Here is a 17,694-nt window from a genome sequence, read left to right on the forward strand (position 1 = left end):
TTTTTGAATTATAGTTTTGTCTGGATATATGCCCAGGAGTGGAATTGCAGGATCATATAAAACCTTGGATTTTAACAGCTGCTGGACCTTGGGCCAGGCAAGGCCCAAGGAGACAAGCAGAGGCCCCTGCATAAAACTTAAGTCCCTTGAAGAGCTACATCTTCAATGAAAGAATGTGGTAGAAAAAAAAAAACCGAGTGACGCCATTGAGGCACACTTAGGAAACTTGTCCATTTTGGCTTGGGCTGTGCGTAAAGGGACTGTTTCCTCAGGGAATTCATAGCCACAGGCCTTCCTTCAGGCCCGCTTAGGGTGGGGGTTTGCCCTTGTAGAGCAGCCCAGGAAACCAGAAATGAACTGATCGAAGGCCGCAGCCAGGGGATACGCCCTCAACTGGCCTCGTTCGGAGTTACAGCAGATTAACACAGACCAAACAAGCCCACAGCTGAAAGATGCCAGGCGCACCGGATGGCAAAGGGATGAACTAGTGCGGGCTGCTGGCTCCTTTCCGCAATGTCAGCCTTGGAGAAGCTGGAAGAAAGAACAAAGTCAGGATCTGAGGAATAGAAAACTGTTGAGAAGTTGTCAGGGACAAAGAATTCTGGTTCTGGCATAGTATACTGGTACTTACTTCTTTGTAATAAATGACCAAAAACGTAGTGGCCGGAAACAACTGTTTTATTAAGCCCCAGATTCTGTGGGTCAGGAATTCGAGCAAGGCTCAGCTGGAAAATTCTTTGGTTCCTTGGAGGTCACTCAGGTGTTCAGCTGGCAAGTGGGTTGGCGCAGAGGATCCCACGCGATTTCACTCAGGTGCCTGGACTACGCTTACTCAGATTAGGCTTGCTGACTGAAGTGTCTATCAGCGGCCTCCTCATATGGCTCAAGCTTCCTCCTAACATGGCAGTCCCTAAGTAATCAGATTCCTTACATGGCAGCTCAGCTCCAAATATATTTCAATTTTTTTACTTAAAACTTTTTTGGCCATACCACGCAGCATGTGGGATCTTGGTTCCCAACCAGGGATCAAACCCACGCCCCTTGCATTGAAAGCACGGAGTTTTATCCATGGGCTGCCAGAAAAGTCCCAAATATATTTCAGTGGGCAAAGTAGAAGCACTTGGGAGTGTTCTCTCAGTTACTAACTAGTTGCTAAGTCCAGCCAAGATTCAAAGGCAGGAGTGGAGGGGAAGGAGACGTGGACCTTTGATGAATGATAGTGTCCACATTTGTGCATCTATTTTGAAATCACTGCAGGTAGATGGAGTGGATTGGGAAAGAGGCTTTGGCTGTTTTGGTCCCTGTCTTTCATGTTGCCTTGGATAAATGATTGAGACAACAGCAGCAGCCACGAAGACCCTCTGGGGAGGGTGAGGTCACGTCAGGGGTGTTCCAGATTCCTATTTTGTTTAATGGGTTATAATACATTCCTCGCGTTGCTTTGGTGCTCAAATTGAGTCCAGTTTGGCCAGTAGGATCTCTTTTCTAGCTGGCTTCTGTGTCCTGTTGACATTTCTCCATCATTGTTTGAATACTTTCTTGCTGACCAGTGCGAGATGATCTAGGCACATCTTGTATTTTTCTCTGCCTCAACCTTGGAATCAGCCATCTGTGCATGGGTCCCTCGTTCGTTTTAGTGGGAAATGGTGTTTAGAAGCCAAGATGTGGGTGCTGGGTTGCCACTCCCAGGCCCTCTCAATGCACAAACCTAAAACAAAAACAAGGCAAGCAAACAAAACTATGTAATCCCTATGCCATACACACATCTTAAAACTGGTTTTATTTTTAGAGCAGTTCACAACAAAATTGAGTAGAAAGTACAGAGAATTCCCATATGCTGCCAACTCTGCCCCTCACAGCCTCCCCCACTATCAATATCCCACACTTGAGTGGTACATTTGTTACAGTCGATGAACCTGCATCAACATCATTACCACCCAAAGTCTGTATTTTAGAGTTCACACTTGTTAACACATTCTATTGTGCATGCTCAGTTGAGTCTTGACTGTGAGCTTATGGACCATAGCCCGCCAGGTTCCTCTGTCCATGGACCTCTCCAGGCAAGAATACTGGAATGGGTTGCCAATTCCTTGTCCTCTAGGCTTGGACAAATGTATAAATGATAGGTATCTACAGTAGAATGTCTATACGGAATAGTTTCCCTGCCCTAAAATTAATCCTGTGTGCACTCTCTTCCTTCTTCCTGTCCCCCAACCCCTTGGCAACAACTGATCTTTTTAATGTCTCCACAGTTTTGCCTTTTCTGGAGTATCGTATAGTTGGAATCCTCCGGTATGTAGCCTTTTCAGATGGGCTTCTTTTGCTGAGTAATATTTAAGTTTCCTCCATATCTTTTCATCGCTGGATAGTTCATTCCTTTTTTTTTTTGTTTTTTGGCTGATCACTGGGCTTTATTAAGGTACAGTCACTGATAATGACACAGAAGCTACTTGCATAAGCCGAAATCCTTGAGGTTCACGTGAACTTAGTTACACAGATAAATGGCATGTTCAGAACCATAGGAAGTATCCCCATGCCCAGGTGATGAAGGCTGGAGTGAATGAATCTGCACACTTATTTCAAGCCATTAGAAGAGTTTATGGGCCACACAGTGGGCCCTTGTATGCCAGAAGTCGAAGAGCTCCTCTGTGACCTGGAGGATACATGCTCATCAGTGTTCTAGCCGCCCCCGAGCCTTTACACATTTCTCCAGCTGCTCGCATTGCTCTCACTGTTCTTAGGGGGTCCACTAATTTCTCCCCCTCTTCCTCCTCCCTGGGGCCTCCGGACCCGGTCAGCATCCTTTGTTCATTCTCTAGCCCCATGTCCGGCTGTGTTTCTGGACTCAACACAAGCAGCAACAGCCTAGTTCATTTCTTTTTTAGCGCTGAATAATATCCTATTATCTGGAGGTACCACAGTTTGTTTATCCATGCATCTGCTCTAGGACATCTTGGCTGCCTCCAAATTTTAGCCGTTATGAATTTAAAGCCGCTCATTTGTGTGCAGGTTTTTGTGTTGATACACGTTTCAGCTCCTTTGGATAAATACCAAGGAGCACAATTGTTGGCACACATTGTTTGTATTTCTTCCTCCCTGGCATCACAGGTTAGTTCTCATTCTCTCTAAAAGGGACTTCTCAAGGGCAAAATCCTACAGATCTAGAAAGCATGGAGGACAATGCCACAGGTACTTGGAAAGATGAGAAGCACACAGATGAGTGAAAAGGTCTTAGCAGTCCTGAGAAAAGTAATCTAGAAGAGGCTGACAGCTGGGAGCCAAGCAATTGAAGCAGCAGAATTCCCTCAAGCTGCAGGAACTGTTTGAAACAGCTACTGGGAAGGCAAAAATAAGTTGATTGAAAGTCTGCCTACGCGGCAGCCAGATCCCTGATAGCCTCTCCTAAAGGCAAACGAGGCAGCCACAGCTCCTGCGTTCTGGAAACAGTCCGGGGATTCATCCTGGGAGCGGAGGTGGTGGGAAAATACGAGAATATTTGTCCTAGATGGGGTGTGGTCAGTCCATTCTGAAAACAGGACTGAAAGAATGAATGTACACTGTTTCTCTACCTCACCTAAAACAGAAAAGTGAAGACACAGAAGTGGAAACTTCCAGGCCTTCCCTGGTGGTCCAGCGGTTAAGGCTCTGGCCAATGCAGGGGGCATGGATGGGTTTGATCCCTGGTCTGGGAACTAAGATCCCACATGCCTTGCTACACAGCCAGAAGATAAAAATAAAATTTAAAACATTTTAGAGGGGATCCGCCGCCATCTCAGGTCTCTCGGCCTCACTAGGGCCCACAGGAGGAAGCTGACACCTAATTTTTATGGGGAACCAGCTTTGTACGTCTGGGAGATCACCTGGAAACAGGCAGGAAACACAGCCTTCAAAACAGTGCTGCCTCCTAGCTCCAGAGTGGGATTATCCAGAAAGAGCCCCTAATGGTAGTCGCATCCCTCTCCTTCCACACCTCCTCCAGCATCACCAGGCTGAAGTCACCCCCACCTCCTCCAGAGAAGCCGTAAACGTGCCTCTCTGACCGCAAACCACCAGTCTTCGAGGGATTGCAGTGTGACTCCGTTTCCTTGGCGTATTCATAAAATAGGTCACTCAGTGAAGACAGGGAAGATTATTGACGACGCTACCCTGCTTCTTCTGATGTCCTGCACCAGGAAGTGGTGGTTCTTTTTTAAAAGTCTTATAATCAGTGAAATTTCACCTGAATTTGGATGGATCGTGGGACATGACCAACATCAGGCCGTAGACCTCTAAGAGGAACTCACCAAAGCCAAAAATGCCTGTGAGGTGGACCTGCAGCAGCCACTCAGCGCTGTCTTCTCCTGGCACTCTGTCCTTGCTATATAACTTTGAATTTGTATAAATCCATTAAGGTGCCAGTACAGTTTTTCTCTCACTTGCTGTTAATTTTTATTTTTTAAGAGAAAAAAGAAACGTAAGCTTCCTATTAGAGTTGGCCGATACCCTTCCTTGAACTGGGTCAATTTACACACACACACCCCTCCCCGCCATTCCCTCAGGAGTGCCCATTTCCTTCCAGTGGCAAGCACAGCGTCAGCACTGGGTTGTATCTTTGCCAATCTGATAGGGGGAAAATGGTAGTTTTAAATGGCAGGAAATGAAATTAAAACCACAGCATGACAGCATTTCACGCCCATCGGGTTGGCAGCATTTTAAAAGTCTTAACAATACCGATTATTGGTGTGGAAGTGAAACAGCGGAAGTTTTACAAGCTGTGGGTAAGAAATGGATATTGACATGACTGCCTGGGGAGACAACCAATAACTGACGATGTACCCACCCCCTACCCCATCTCATGTTCTGTGTTCATAGAAACACTGGTAATTACATGCCCATTAACAGGTGAACAAAGATATATGTTTTGGTATATTGATAAAGAATACTATACAGCAGTGAAAATGAATTAACTAAAGACCCCTACAAAAAAACATCGGGCTTCCCTGGTGGCTCATTTGGTAAAGAATCCACCTGCAATGCAAGAGACATGGGTTTGATCCCTGGGTTGGGAAGATCCCCTCGAAGAGGGCATGGCAACCCACTCCAATATTCTTGCCTGGGGCATCCCCATGGACAGAGGAGCTTGGCGGGCTACAGTGCACAGGGTCTCAAAGAGTTGAACACAAATGAGCGACTAAGCACACAACATCAGAAGACCGAGGCAAACTGCAAAAGAATACATTCAGGAGGCTATCCTTCATCTGAAGTTAAAGAACAAGCAAATGGCTGGTATGGATTCCTGGGTTTGTAAGTACATGCTCTATAAATTTAAAGGGAAGTGGGAGCAATACAAGATTCCCCAATTGTTTCCAGTGGGCAAAGAGAAGGGAGTAGTAGTTGGCAGGTTTCACCTAAGTGGATGACATTTTGCCCTTGAACTGGATGGTCAAGGCAGGGTTATTCAGGGCTTCCCTGGTGGTCCAGTGCTTAACAATCCGCCTTGCAATGCAGGGGACGTGAGTTCGATCCCTGGCCCAGGAAGATCCCACATGCCGCAGAGCAGCTAGGCCCGTGTGCACAGCCACTGAGCCTGAGTGCTGCCGCTGCTCAAGTCCACGCATCCCAGAGCCTGTGCTCAGCAGCGAGGAGAAGTCGCCAAGATGAGAAGCCTGTGCACCGCGACCAAGAGTAGCCGCGCTCTCCACAACCAGAGGAAGCCCGAGCGCACCAAGGAAGACCCAACGCAGCCAAAAATAATTTCTTTTTTAAAGACAGGGGTGTTCATTTTGCTTGTTTGCACATCATACATATTCCATAAGGCAAATGAGAAATAAAGGTAGGTATGCCGATAGAGAGGATGGCAGGGATAAAGCTCCTGAGGCTGGAGACTGGGATGCTAAGAGCCAAGAGCTGGGGGCACAGGGAATGAAATGTGATGGAATGGTGAGCAGGGGCCAGACCAGACTGGGGACCCCCTTGAGAATGGTGTTGCTTTCTCCTGAGAACAGTGGAGGATCATGGAAAGAATTTAAGCAGGTAAGTTACACCATCAGATTTGCACTTTGAAATGACTGTATCAGCTATGCCGTGAAAAGCAGAGGGAAGCAAGAGTGGGGGTGGTGAGCCCAGGCAGGAGTGATGACAGATGGAGATAATAATGGAGTGATCCTAGACTTCCTGGGGGTCCAGCGCTTCAGACTCTGTGCTTCTGCTGCTGTGGGCATGGGTTCGATCTCTGGTCAGGGAACTAAGATCGGGCATGCCACGTGGCGTGGAAAAATTCATAAATTAAAAAAAATAATGGAGTGATCCAAGTTCAGGTGTACAAAAACGGAGTCAATCGGCCATTGAGGATCTGGTCTCAAACACCTCTTGGCACCACTTCGAACTTGAACTTGCTTTTAACTGTGCCAGCTCCAAGGACACCACCAGCTGTAGTCAGAACAATACCTGCCAGCTGCAAACTTATCCTCTCAAGGTCTCCCCTTGTAGCTGCGCAACCATTTCAGACGCCAACCAATCCTTCCTTAACAAATACTGTTACTTCTTGCCAACTCCGATTATGATTCTTGAGAAACAACTCATGTATCTGGCTGTAACTTTACAATGTTTGCTGTTTCAAGCCTCCCCTCTTTGGTAATCTGGAGCTCCCCGTGTGGCACTAGCGGTAAAGAATCCAACTGCCAATACAGGAGATGCAAGAGATTTGGGTTTGATCCCTGGGTGGGGAAGATCCCCTGGAGGAGGGCATGGCAACCCACTCCAGGATTCTTGCCTGGAGAATCCCATGGACCGAGGAGCCTGGTGGGCTACAGTCCATAGGGTTGCAAAGAGTCAGACACAACGGAAGCAACTACTCGAAAGCATGCACTTTTTTGTTTGTTTTTTCTAAATATATATATTTTATTGAAGTATAGTTTCAGGTGTACAGCAAGGTGATCAGTTACACATGTACACATATATTATTTTTAAGATTATTTTCCATTGTCAGTTATTACAAGATAGGAAAATAGTGCAAGTGCTTGAATCTGTGTCTCCTGGGCTGAAGTTCTAACAAACCCCCAATAGACACCTTTTTAATTTCAATTAGGATTTTGTTTCTGAAAGCTTTATTAGCAGGAGGTTGGTGTAAGGATCCAGGTGAGGTAAAATGGTGGCTTGGACCACCTTCCAAACTTGCAAGGACAGGGGGTCTGGAGACAAGCGGATGGAGTCAAGAACTGTCTAGGAAATGAGATCAACAGACCTGCTTCTGGGAGATGGAGAGAAAGTCAATCAAGGGCAAGTCTGAACTTCCTGGCTTGAGCCCCTGAAGGGATGGAGGTATAGACAGTAATGGTTTTCTATTGTCACTGTATCAAATTACCACAAATTTAGTGGCTTAAGATAACATAAATGTATTCTCTTACAGTTGGCGGTCAGAGGTCCTGAAACCGGGGTGTCAGTAGGACTGCATTCCTCCCGGAGGCTTTAGAGGAGAATCCATCTCCTTGCCTTTCTCACCTTTAAGGGGCTGCCTGCATTCCTTGGGCTTCCCTGGTGGCTCAGAGGTTAAAGCGTCTGCCTCTAATGCGGGAGACCTGGGTTCGATCCCTGGGTCAGGAAGATCCCCTGGAGAAGGAAATGGCAACCCACTCCAGTATTCTTGCCTGGAGAATCCCATGGATGGAGGAGCCTGATGGGCTACAGTCCAAGGGATTGCAAAGAGTCGGACACGACTGAGCAACTTAACCCGCTCCAGTATTCGTGCCTGCAGAATCCCACGGACAGAGGAGCCTGGTGGCTACAGTCCATAGGGTGGCCAAGAGTCAGATAGGACTGAGCAACTAGCACTTTCATGCCATTCCTCCTTCATGGTCACTAACACCTGGCATAGTCAAATAAATACGTGTATATTTCTTAAAAGCCCACGCATCCTCAGATCACGCACGCACACTCACTCTCTGCTGAGGTCATTCCATCGCCCTCGCTCCCTGTCAAATCTCGCTTTGCCTCCTTCTTATACGGGTACTTGTGATTGCACTGTGAGCCCATCTGGATAATCAGGACAACCCCCCACCTCAAGATCACGTCAGCACAGTTTCAAAGATTCTTTTTGACATGGAAGGCGACTCTCACAGAATCCAAGGATCAAGACCTACCATATCCCCTTGAATCGAAGAGCTCAGTTAAGGGCACAAGCCTTCGGACAGTAGAGGGGGATCTTGGTGGGGGGAGTTGAGTGCCTTGTCCTTGCTGGAAGGCCTCATGGGATTTGAGCTGGCCCCAGATCTCTGCTTGCTTTAACTGTGGCTAAGTCCTTGACCCGTTCTAGCCCAAGGGAAGAATGAGTGCTGGCTGAGTCCAATTCACTTGCTCTTGTTTTTTGGCCCCACCACATGGCATGCAGGGTCTTTAGTTACCTGACCAGGGATTGAACCAGTGCCCCCCTGTAGTGGAAGCCTGGAGTCTTAATCACTGGACCTCCAAGGAAGTCCCCCAGGTTACTTCCTGATTCACAAGTTGGTGGAGGTTAGTGGATAAAAGCGTGGCCCCTGGAGCCAGCCTGCCTGGGTTCATGTCTGAGCCCTGCTGCCTATCAGCTGTGTGACTCTGGGAAAATTGCTTAACTTCTCTGTGCATTTCCTTATTGCTGTTATGAACTGACTGTGTATTATCAAAATTCATGGACTGAAACTGTAATCCCCAGTACCTCAGAATGTGACTGTATTTGGAGATAGAGCTTTTAAAGAGGCGCGTAGGTTAAATGAGGCCATTGGCTGGGTCCTAATCCAATCCAACTGATGTCCACTAAGAATAGGAAATTTGGAACTTCCCTAGTGGTCCAGTGGTTAAGACTCCACCGCAGGGGGTGAGGGTTCGATTCCTAGTCAGGGAAGTTCCGCATGCAGCGAGGTGCGGCCAAAAAGAAAAAGAAAAAGGAGAGGAAATTTGGACAAATAGAAACCCCGGGCATCTGCAGAGGAGAGGCTGTGTGACAACAACTTGAGAAGCGGGCGGTTTGCAAGCCAGGAAGAGAATTTCTCCAGAACTGTGAGAAACACTTCTCATGTCTAAGCAGCCCTTTTATATTGGGGCTCCCCCGGTGGCTCAGCAGTAAAGAATCCGCCTGCAATGCAGGAGCTGCAGGGACTGGGGTTCGATCCCTGGGTCGGGAATATCCACTGGAGTAGGAAATGGCAACCCACTCCAGTATTCTTGCCTGAAGAATCCCATGGACAGAGGAGCCTGGTGGGCTACAGTCCATAAGGGTGGCAAAGAGTCGGACACGACTGAAGAGACTTAGCACACACACCTTATATTGAGGGTGAGTGATATTGATAGAGGTGATATTAACCTTGATTACTTGATTAACGTGGTGTCTGCTGGGTTTCTTCAGTGTGAGGTTACTGTTTGTCGTGCTGTAATTGACAGATATCTTGGGGGAGATACTTTGAGATTATGCATATATCCTATTCTCAAACTTTTGCCCAGTATTAGCATCCATCAGTAGATCTTGCCTGCAACAACTGTCATCAGGCAGTCTTTTAAGTCTTTTTAAGATCTGTGACCTTGGGAAGTGCTGTCTACCTCTTGGCACCGTCTGCTTCAGGAACGAGTTTATTGGCTCTGGAAATCGTCTGGTGGCGGTCTTCATCTGTAGGGACGGGCTTCCGAGAATCCTAGGAGTGCTGACCTGGGTCTGGTTTGGCGTGTTTCCCATGAATTCAGCAGGATCGCTTTTATTCTGGTGGTAGTGCAGGTGATCAGCAGTGCTCGAGAGGTCCTTTCCAGCCAGGTGATAGTACACGTTTTTTCCTAAAACCTTGACATACCCTGGGTCTCCTGGTTGGAAGGGATGACGAGGCTTATTGGCCAGGGGCGGCCTGCTGACCACACTCTCCAAGGACACAGGCCGACCTGTGTTATTGCCCTTTGCTCTACTGCGCTCCTCAGACGCTGCACTTTTACAAATTTGTGGCAAGATTTGTGGCAACTCTAGGTTGAGCAAGTTTGTTGGCTCCATTTTTCCAACAGCATTTGCTTGCTTTGAAATGGGTCACATTTCAGTAATTCTTGCAATATTTCAAACGTTTTCATTAATACTGTATTTTCATGGGCCACAACTAGAGAGCCCGTGCGCCACAACTACTGAAGCCTGCAGGCTCTAGAGCTCTGCAACTAGAGAGAAGCTCTAAGACCTAGTACAGCCAAATAGATAATAAACAAAATAAATGCATTTAAAAATTACTATATTTGCCATGATCTGTGTTCACTGATCTTTTATAAATATCAGATTGAGCAAATGATTTATTTTTTATTTATGTTTTTAATATTTGTTCACTTATTTGGCTGCACTTATTTGGGTCTTAGTTGCCGCCAGTGGGGTCTTTCTGCCTTTTTTTTAACTTGCCGCTTGCAAGGTCTTTAGTTCTATCACAAGATCTAGTTCCTGACCAGGGATTGAACTGGGAGTGCAGAGTTTTAGCCACTGGACCATCAGGGAAGTCCCCCTCAGTGATCTTTGACGTGACTCTTTTTTTTTTTTAATTTTTTACTTTACAATATTGTATTGGTTCTGCCATACATCAACATGAATCCACCACGGGTGTACACGTGTTCCCCATCCTGAACCCCCCTCCCTCCTCCCTCCCCGTACCATCCCTCTGGGTCATCCCAGTGCACCAGCCCCAAGCATCCTGTATCCTGCATCGAACCTGGACTGGTGATTCGTTTCTTATGTGATATTATGCATGTTTTAATGCCATTCTCCCAAATCATCCCACCCTCTCCCTCTCCCACAGAGTCCAAAAGACTGTTCTGTACCTCTGTGTCTCTTTTGCTGTCTCACAGACAGGGTTATCATTACCTTCTTTATAAATTCCATATATATGCATTAGTATACTGTATTGGTATTTTTCTTTCTGGCTTACTTCACTCTATGTAACCGGCTCCAGTTTCATCCACCTCATTAGAACTGATTCAAATGCACTCTTTTTAATGGCTGTGTAATACTCCATTGTGTATATGTACCACTGCTTTCTTATCCATTCATCTACTGATGGGCATCTAGGTTGCCTCCATGTCCTGGCTATTATAAACAGTGCTGCGATGAACATTGGGGTACACATGTCTCTTTCAATTCTGGTTTCCAGGGTGTGTATGCCCAGCAGTGGGATTTCTGGGTCATATGGCATTTCTATTCCAGTTTTTTAAGGAATCTCCACACTGTTCTCCATAGTGGCTGTACTAGTTTGCATTCCCACCAACAGTGTAAAAGGGTTCCCTTTTCTCCACACCCTCTCCAGCATTTATTGTTTGTAGACTTTTGGATCTCAGCCATTCTGACTGGCGTGAAATGGTACCTCATTGTGGTTTTGATTTGCATTTCTCTGATAATGAGTGATGTTGAGCATCTTTTCATGTGTTTATTAGCCATCTGTGTGTCTTCTTACATACAGAGAAATGTCTATTTAGTTCTTTGGCCCATTTTTTGATTGGGTCATTTATTTTTCTGGAACTGAGCTGCAGGAGTTGCTTGTATATTTCTGAGATTAGTTGTTTGTCAGTTGCTTCATTTGCTATTATTTTCTCCCATTCTGAAGGCTGTCTTTTCACCTTGCTTATAGTTTCCTTTGTTGTGCAGAAGCTTTTAATTTTAATTAGGTCCCATTTGTTTATTTTTGCTTTTCTTTCCAGTATTCTGGGAGGTGGGTCATAGAGGATCCTGCTGTGATTTATGTCGGAGAGTGTTTTGCCTATGTTCTCCTCTAGGAGTTTTATAGTTTCTGGTCTTACGTTTAGATCTTTAATCCATTTTGAGTTTATTTTGGTGTATGGTGTTAGAAAGTGTTCTAGTTTCATTCTTTTACAAGTGGTTGACCAGTTTTCCGTGACTCTTGTCATTGTTTTGGGGGTGCCGCAAACAGCGCCCGAATGTAAGACAGTGAGCTTAATTGATAAACGTTGGGTGTGTTCCGAATGCTCCACCAACCAGCTCGTCCTCCGTCTCGCTCCCTCTCCTCCAGCCTCGCTGTTCCGCAAGACACAGCAATATTGGAATTAGGCCAGTTAAAACCCTGTTGAGGTCTCTGAGTGTTCAAATGAAAGAAGAGTCGCACATCTCTCACTTAAAATCAAAAGCTAGAAGGGGCTTCCCTGGAAGCCCAGTGGTTTAGAATTCGCCTTCCAGCGCGGCAGGTACAGTTTGATCGCTGGTGAGCTAAGATCCAGGGTGCCTCTCGGCCCAAAAAACCAAAACATAAAGTAGAGGGACTATTGTAACAAACTCAGTAAAGACTAAAAAATGGTCCACTTCAAAATATCTTTAAAAACAGACTTTAGTGGAGGAAGTAAGTACAGATGGGGGGAAATAGCAAGAAAACTAGGATTAGACGTGGAGCCTGAAGATGGGACTGAATTATTGCAACCTCATGGAAAAACTCTAATGAGTGAGGAGCTCTTTCTTACGGATGAGCAAAGAACGTGGTTTTTTTGAGCTGGCCTCTATTCCTGGTGAAGATGCTGTGAAGACTGTTGAAATGACGACCAAGAATTTAGAATATGTCGTAAACGTAGTTGATGAAGCAGCGGTGGGCTTTGAGAGGATTGCCTCCAATTTTTAAAGTTCTGTGGGTAAATGCTCTCAGACAGCACCGCAGGCTACAGAGAAATCGTCTGTGAAAGGAAGAGTCAGTCGATGCCTCAGACTTCACTGTTGTCTTATTTTAAGAAAATCACCACGGCCTCCCCAACCTTCAGCACTGACCATCCTGATCAGTCGGTGCCCATCAACACTGAGGCAGGCCCCTCCAGCAACAGAAAGATGACAATTCACTGAAGCCTCAGACAATGATCAGCGTTTTAAAAAATTGTTTTTGTTGTTGTTCAGTCAATCAGTCATGTCTGACTCTTCGCAACCCCATAAACGGCAGCACACCAGGCTTCCCTGTCCTTCACTATCTCCCAGAGTTTGCTCAAAGTCAAGTCCACTGAGTCAGTGATGCCATCCAACCATCTGTCACTCTGTCACCCCCTTCTCTTTTTCCCTTCAATCTTGCCCAGCATCAGGGTCTTTTCCAGTGAGCTGGTTCTTCCCATCAGGTGGCCAAAGTATTGGAGCTTCAGCCTCTGCATCAATCCTTTCAGTGAATATTCAGGACTGATTTCCTTTGGAAATATATATATATTGCAAGTGGGATTGTCAATCTTCATTGAGGCCTGAGAGATCTTTAGTTGCAGCATGTGGAATCTAGTTCGCAGATCTAGAACCTGGGCCCCCTGCATGGAAAGCTTGGAGTCTTAGCCACTGGACCACCAGGGAAGTCCCTCTGCTGTAAATTTTGTGTATCTGATATTTATGGTGGCTCAGGTGGTAAAGAATCTGCCTGCAGTGCAGGAGACTGTGGTTTAGTCCTCTCCAGTATTCTTGCTTGGAGAATTCCATGGGCAGTGGCAGGCTATATAGCCCGCCAGACTCTCTGTCCATGGGGTCACAAAGAACTGGACACAACTGAGGGACTAAAACTTATGCTCAATCAAGCTATGTATGTATGTATTAACATTTCTGCTGTTCCTTGGCCTGATTCCACAGAGGAATGCCAAATTGAGGGATAATCTCCATTATTCATTTCTTTTCCTCTGTCAGAGCATCGGCACGTCTCGCTGGATAACCTCCAATCCCTCCAGTAAACATGTGAACAGCAGGAACAGCCTGAAGCCAGAGGACAAGGTATGGAACCCACGTGAGACAGTGCAAGGGTCAGCGTGGACCTTGGAGGATTTCCTGAGATAAGCTGTTCTCTGGGGAGCCGCTGAGATTCTCAAACAGCACATCAGGAAATACTTTGGTTAGAGGTTTTATAGATGCTGGGACAGAACCCATTGTCCTTTAGAGGCTTCACCACTGCCCATCTGCACGCAGGTCCCATCTGATGGGGGATAAGGTCAGCCAGAAGGTCACATGAGGGGGGCCAGTCAGTTATAGCTCAACAACAAAAAAAAGAAAGTGGGGGCCACCGGAAGAACATTTGGCCTGATGTATAGTCCATCAGTGAATCGTTTGCTTGGTCCCTTTTTTTTTTTTAATTTGAGGTGTAATTGACATATAACATTTTAGTTTCAAGTGCAGATCATAATGGCTCAACATTTGTGTATATGTGAAACGATCACAGTAAGTCTAGTTAACATCCGTCACCATCCTCAGTTACAATTTTTTTTTTCTTGTGATGAGGGCTTGTAAGATCCACTCTTAGCCATTTTCAAATATGCGATGCAATGTTACAAGCTACAGTCCCCATGCCGTACGTTACATCCTTGGGGCACACTGTTTGGTACCCTTTAGTATCCAATTTGTCCTCTTCAGTTTGTGGTGTATTTGCCTGACTAGCTGATAATATTAGGGATAAAGGCAGATTTAGACTACTGGGTGGAGAAGGGATGGGGCGGGGGCGGGGAGCTGTGTGTTTAGCTGTGTGTCTGTCTCCACGGTGAACAGCAGCAATTTAGCAGGGAGGTCTGTTAGCCCCTGGGCTTCCCAGGTGGCGCTGGTGGTAAAGAACTTGACTGCCAATGCAGGAGACATAAGAGACCCGGGTTGGATCCCTGGGTTGGGCAGATCCCCTGGAGGAGGGCATGGCAACCCACTCCAGTATTCTTGCCTGGAGAATCCCCACGGACAGAGGAGCCTGACAGGCTGACAGTCCATGGGGTTGCAGAGTTGGACACGACTGAGCGACTCAGCATAGCCCAGGGCGATGGGGTTGGGCTCTCTGTCACCAGGAGTGCAAATGGGTTTAAAGTGTTGCAGTGATGCAAGATGAGGGCAGGGTGGGTGCCTGCAGGGAGAGGCCGGGTCTTTGGCACAGCAGGGGGAGCAGAGAGGACTGGGGAGCCCCAGGTGAGGGTGGTGGCTCAGAGGGGGACTTGTGTCTGATGCCGCAGGGTCTGACTGACCTGAGAAATACGCTACAGGGTGTATCTGAGAGGCCAAAAGTTGTCATAAAACATCGTCTTTGTGGCAGTGGAGGTGAAAAGATTTGTCAAAATGAGGTCAGCTGAGAGCTGGGGGTGTGGACAGTGCTCATTTTAAAGTTTCAGGGGACTGATGTTCCTTGCAGCATTATTTACAACAGTCAAGACACGGAAGCTACCCAAAATATCCACTAACAGGTGAATGGATAAAGATGTGGTGTATATATATATGCACTCCTCAGTCATAAGAAAAGAATGAAATAATGTCATCTGCAGCAACATGGCTGGACCTAGAGACGATCACACTAAGTGGAATAAGTCAGAGAAAGACAGATATCAAATGATATCACTTATGTGTGAAATCTAAGAAAATGAAATGGGGGGTTGCGGGGAGGGGAGGTGAAAGTCGCTCAGCCGTGTCCGACTCTTTGCGACCCCGTGGACTATACAGTCCGTGGAATTCTCCAGGCCGGAATACTGGAGTTGGGTAGCCGTTCCCTTCTCCAGGGTATCTTCTCAAACCCAGGGATCGAACCCAGGTCTCCCTCATTGCAAGCGGATTATTTACCAGCCACAAGGGAAGCCCAAGGTTACTGGAGTGGGTAGGAAGAGGATATGTGTATACTAATAGCTGATTTACATTGTCACATGACAGAAACCAGCTGAACACTATGAAGCAATATTCTCCAATTAAAAATAAATTAAAAAAATAAATAACATTTTAAAAGAATGCAAATGAACTTATACACAGAACAGAGACCCAGAGACATAGAAAACAAATTTATGATTACCCAAGGGGGGAGGGATAAATTAGAAATTTGGAATTAATATTAGCACACCGCTGTATACAAAGGAGCCGACAAAGACCTATTGTATAGCACAAGGATTTTGTAATAACCTATAAGGGAAATGAGTCTGAAAAGGAATAGATATATACATGTATGTATAACTGAATCATGACGCTGTACATTTGAAATTAACCCAGCATTGTAAATCAACTGTGCTTCAATTTAAATAAAACAGTTTCAGAGGAGGTTCATGCCTCTAAGAGCCAGGACATGGGCTCCAAATAGCATCTGAGAGGAGGGCAAATAAAGCTTGAGGAAAGGCAGCAAAAATAAAGGCATCTGCCTAATGCGGCTTTTCCCCCTGGGTTTGCACATCTGCTTTTTTTGCTCTGAGTAGAGGGATGGACAGAAGTGATTTAAGGCGTTAAGGAGTGAGTTTTTGAGTTCCCTGCAATAACTCCTGTCTTGAGTAGGTGGCAGTGGTTAGCAGCCACTGAAGCTTAGATATGGAAGCGTTCTGGTCTTGTCTCGTTCGTGCCCTGGACTTCCCAGGTGGTGCAGTGGTAAAGAATCCGACTGCCAATGCAGGAGATAAAAGGGATGTGGGCTTGATCCCTGGGTCAGGAAGACCCCCTGGAGGACGGGGCCTGAAAGAATGAGAGGGTCTGTTTCATCACTCTGCTTATCTGGTTACAGAGTAAGAAAGCACACATGTATTGAGCAACGGTGGAGTTTGGGGTAAAGGCTGCAAAGTGAAGTCAGCTTTGAAGACTTGGGAAAATAATCTCGCACCATCCCTGAGATACGTGAGTCCACGTTAATTGTCTCCCTCTAAACATAACTGCAGAGAGAAATGGTGAGTCAGGAATCAACAGGGGAAAGAAAGCTGAGCAAAGGTCCGTCACTGTAACCAGGCTGCATCAGCAGGAGTCAATGCCAGGGTTAGGGACTCTGCGATGGAGGAGTGACAAGTGTTTATGGCTCTGCCCCCTTTGTACATATCACCAGGTTTGATTCAGAAGGGAATCCGGGAATAGAAGAAGTCGCCCAGTGACTCTCGACAGCTGGAATGGAGTCAGACGTGGTGGGTGGACATAAATCCTCGGAGCCAAGGGTAGGCAGTCATACCTGTTGTCAATTAAGAAATCCATGGAAGACTTCCCCGGTGGTCCAGTGGATAAGAATCCGCCTGCCCAGTGCAAGAGACACGGGTTCAATCCCTGGTCCGGGAAGATTCTCCATGCAGCGGAACGGCTAAGTACATGCGCCACAACTGCTGAGCCCACGTGGTGCAACTGCTGAAGCCCGTGGTCCTGGAATCCGTGCTCTGCAGCAAGAAAGCAGCCCCCCACTCTCTGCAACCAGGGAAAGGCCCGAGTGCCGCGGTGAAGACGCAGTGCAACCAAACAACAATAATAAACAAATATGTAAATTTAAAAACAAATAAATCCAGGGAGACTTCCCCAGTGGTCCAGTAGTTAAGAATCCACCTTTCAGTGCAGGGGACCTGGATTTGATCCACATACCTCGAGGCAACTAAGACCATGCGCCATAACTAGGGAGCTGGTGCTGCAGCTACTGAGTCTGTGCCTTCTAGAGCCCGAGCTCAGCAACACAAGAAGCCCAAACACCAACATTTAAAAAAATTTTAATTAAGAAGTGGAATATAAGGTTCTGGCTCTTGCCCTCTGCGATGGCCCCCCCACTCTGTCTGTGGAGTGTGTTTCTCTCTGAATAAATCTACTTCTTCCTATTAAAAAAAAAATGGAATTTAAGAAATCCAATTCCTGATCCTCTATCTTAAGTTCAATGGTGGGTGCCAGGGTGTGACTCAGGATAGGACTGACCTTGTCCTTGAAGGGGAATTGCCCCCGAAGGAGGAGAACTTGACCCTCTGTGGGCTCAGGATTCTAGGATGATTGCTTTTTAAGCTTTCCTTTATTTGACGTACAGGACCACTGTTTTCCCAATGTCCCAG

This window comes from Capra hircus, chromosome 18, assembly GCF_001704415.2.
Source record: "Capra hircus breed San Clemente chromosome 18, ASM170441v1, whole genome shotgun sequence".
Taxonomy (NCBI): Eukaryota; Metazoa; Chordata; class Mammalia; order Artiodactyla; family Bovidae; genus Capra; species Capra hircus.